The 3,440-nt window shown below is 39.3% G+C and overlaps 1 long non-coding RNA gene across 1 annotated transcript in view; it reads left to right on the forward strand.

Annotated features, from left to right (window-relative positions):
* Positions 1-2,613, forward strand: part of LOC131893376 (uncharacterized) — an 8,867-nt gene extending 6,254 nt beyond the window's left edge. Inside the window, exon 3 of the long non-coding RNA XR_009374681.1 lies at positions 1,298-2,613. This is a non-coding gene — a long non-coding RNA (uncharacterized LOC131893376). The remainder of the gene's footprint in view (positions 1-1,297) is intronic.
* The last annotated feature ends 827 nt before the right edge of the window (positions 2,614-3,440 follow it).

A 3,440-nucleotide genomic window follows, 5' to 3' on the forward strand; every position in this document is an offset into this window, starting at 1 on the left:
CGTGACTTAGATCGTTTTTTTTAACGATCCCAGACCAGCCTTACATTCCAGGGTACCATAAAGCGGCTAATTCAAACAGTTTGCACGACCAAATATTTTATAAATTACGACTCACCATGACTTACAAGAAATTTAATACAAACCTGAGAAAAAAAATGTTCAAAATTCAGCTTTTCATACTTCTGTTTTGGCAGCAGCCTTTGATTTCAAACTATGAAACAAATTTTAACTTTAAGAAAGTTCTGATTTCAACCAAAAAAAGCAGTTTAAGGCCAAATGTGCAATAAAAGTGCATGTCCTTAATCATGACAGTAGATCATACATGAGCCATTCCACGTCAAGTGTACACACCTTCCCGACACTTAGGTCTCAGAATCTCAGGAAAATTCACACACTCAATAGCTAGGTTAAAGTAAGTTGACATGCAAAATTTCAGTCCCTTGGGATAAACAGTTTTGACCAACCAGCTTGACTACCCATGTTTGAACAGCCGTAACTTCGCTTGAGTTATCCCATTATAAGGAATTTGGTGTCAAAATACTCCTGAAAGCATGGCCTTTTGATGGAATGCTAATAAGAAGGGGCCCAATGGGAAATTCGACTAGTAATGTCCTTATCTAACCTTTACCTTTTGACCGTTGGAAAATCGCAATCCGAATTTTCACAATTTTTGGGCGTGCATGGCCCTATGTTTACTCTTTATATACTGCAAAAATAAAAATGTGATCTCCATGGGTTTAGATTTGGCAAAGACTTTTGTGAGCGTAGGTCATCTATTTTCATATTTTAGAGGTGCTATCACGCAGCCTTTTACGACAAAGTCGTGAAACTGGCAAAACAGTTTAGTTTTTTTGCAATGATTTGAACATCATTTAGGTCACTGAATCAATATCACATATGAAAGTAGTGAAGGTGATCACCACGTACATTGCATGGCCAATTGTTTATCAGTAAATGATGGTATTCTTTCTTTTTACTTGATAAATAATTGCCACTGTCGCACGACCTGGAGTCAGTGTCCTGGGCTTAACGAGAAAAAAAAATATTCTGACCTGCCAGAATGTTGTCGGAATTACCAGAAGCAGGAAGGCTTGAGCTCCCAGCTTCCAAAGTGTTTAGGAGTTTGACCCCATAACCCTACCCATGATCCTCTTTGAACAACTTGTCACTACTGCAGTAGATTTTTTCTTCTCCCAGGAAGGACTTGATGGCAATGGGATTAACATTTTTGACCACAGCATTAGTTGGGCAAATAATAGCGCGATGTGAAATGGCACATTCCAAAATGTCTTTTCAGGAGGTGGAGTGGCAAAAACCTGTTGGTCAACATGGAATGGAGAGCTGCCACTGAAGAAAACTGTATCCACCAGTGCCTGGATATGTGCCATGTGTCTTTTTTAGTCCTTTTTGAGTGTAGCAATGTCTGGAGTGAATAGCATGTGTGGGGGAAAGTTGATGAGTTGTTGTGATGGATCTGTGCCCGGCTGAAGAGGATATGTTCCGGTTCCAATGCCATTGAGCATTTGAACGCATTGTAACTGTTGGCAAGCTGGGATAGTGGCTCTCATATTTGCAATGAGAGTGAGATTATGGACGTCCCCAGATGTGTGAGTTAAGCAGAATTGCTTCAACAATTTGGGATTGGTGTCTCTTTGGCACGACAGGGAGAATTTGTCGCCAATAAACAACAAATAGGACGATGATGCCACTAATCCAACGCAATAGTTCGCAACCCTGCTGAAATGTCGGCTGGGTCAAAACTGACCAGAACTACTGTTGGGAACAAACAAGTTTTCCAAGTTTCCAAATGGACCAAAGCAAACATCACCAAAGCAAATATTTCCAAATCCCAAATCAAAATCAAACACACAGGAAATAGGGCTAGTCAGGTAAACGTCTTCATGGACAACTGACGTTATTCCATGGATTAAAATCAAAGACAACATGCCCAGCCAAACAGCATTGTGCATGCATTGGATTTTGACATTTTTTCCATTTTACATGCTTGTCTAGGCAATTAGCATAGTGGTATTGAGCCAATTTGATAGTGCGCACACTGATTAACACCAAACATGCTCATTTAGTAGGGTTTTGTAACACAACTGGTTCAAAATCACTCGATTATTGAAAATTCAAGGGGCGAATGGTGCGATTTGACTGTGATATTTGTCTTAGTTCTCTCTCCCCAAAATGCCCAAAATCAGGGTGCCGACCACATTTTTCCATGAATTTCCTTTACTTGACATCCCCTATGGAAGCGAGGGATGGAGTTACGAAAGTAGATGACTTAAAGGCAGGCAGGTTGAAGCAAAGATCAATGTTCACAACTAGTTAACAGCAGATAGGTCTATCTTCATTGAATTGGGCGTACTGACCATATTTTCTGCTTCAATCTATCTTAAGAAAACGACAAACGAGTCCAAGATTAGAACCATAGCTTTCCTTTCTCTATTAATCAACTTTATTTCTTAAAATCACCGATTAATGGGGTGACTATTAGCTGAAATCTAGAGCATTGACATCAAATTCTTGAGACATGTTCAAATAGGTTCCAAGCAACTCTGGTTCTCTTTTCAAAAGACATTCATAAAAGAAAATTGGTTATACCGACAAATGGCAAGCAACTTTTGCTTTTTCCAATGTCAACAATTTAAAAGCTGACCAAGAAGAGGCGAAGGATTTGTGTGTGGCATTCGTGGTGCCTCTTAGATTACCGCTTGCGTCAATGCCAAAATGTGCTCAAGTTCACGGATTCATCATAATTACCAAATGCGTACACCCTTTAAGTAATTGGGGGTCGGCAGCTTCGAAAATTCATCATTTTCCAAGGGTGACTAACTTTGCTTTTGGCCAATTCTTTAGTGAAGTCACGCTAGGTGAAACATTCTCTTTTGCATTAATATCAGCCACTAATTTTTGTTTGATAAATGATCATTCAATGATAGATGAGACTATCTCTTGTGAAATCTACCAATGGGGCAATTTGGAGCTTTTTTGCATTTGGGCCGTTGTCAAGTTTACAATACATGAGTGATTTGCCGACATTAGCTTGAGATTTATGTAGTGGTCTGAAGGTTTTTTCCTTCAAGCCCAGAGTATGATGCAAAAAGGCTTCTAATTCTGATTGATTCTGAAAGGGCTACAAAAATGTCTTGTCGTAGTAACCTTTTTGGACAAAATTATTGACTGGAACATGTGAAACTTCGACCTTAAAAATGGCGATTTTCGATTAGTTTGAATTTACCGCCTTTTTACTTTGACAGTTATTGCTCTGATTGCTCCTTCGACTTTTCTTACCCGCAATTTCAACCAATGACAAACCTTGTTTACATTTTGCTCGCATTTTGTGACGTAAGGCTGCTGAATCCCAATACAAAGCTATTCTCTTTTGCATGGTTGCCAGATGGCTAAATTCATAGCCAAATTTCTTCGATTTGGGC

This window comes from Tigriopus californicus, chromosome 2 (genome assembly GCF_007210705.1).
Source record: "Tigriopus californicus strain San Diego chromosome 2, Tcal_SD_v2.1, whole genome shotgun sequence".
Classification (NCBI taxonomy): domain Eukaryota; kingdom Metazoa; phylum Arthropoda; class Copepoda; order Harpacticoida; family Harpacticidae; genus Tigriopus; species Tigriopus californicus.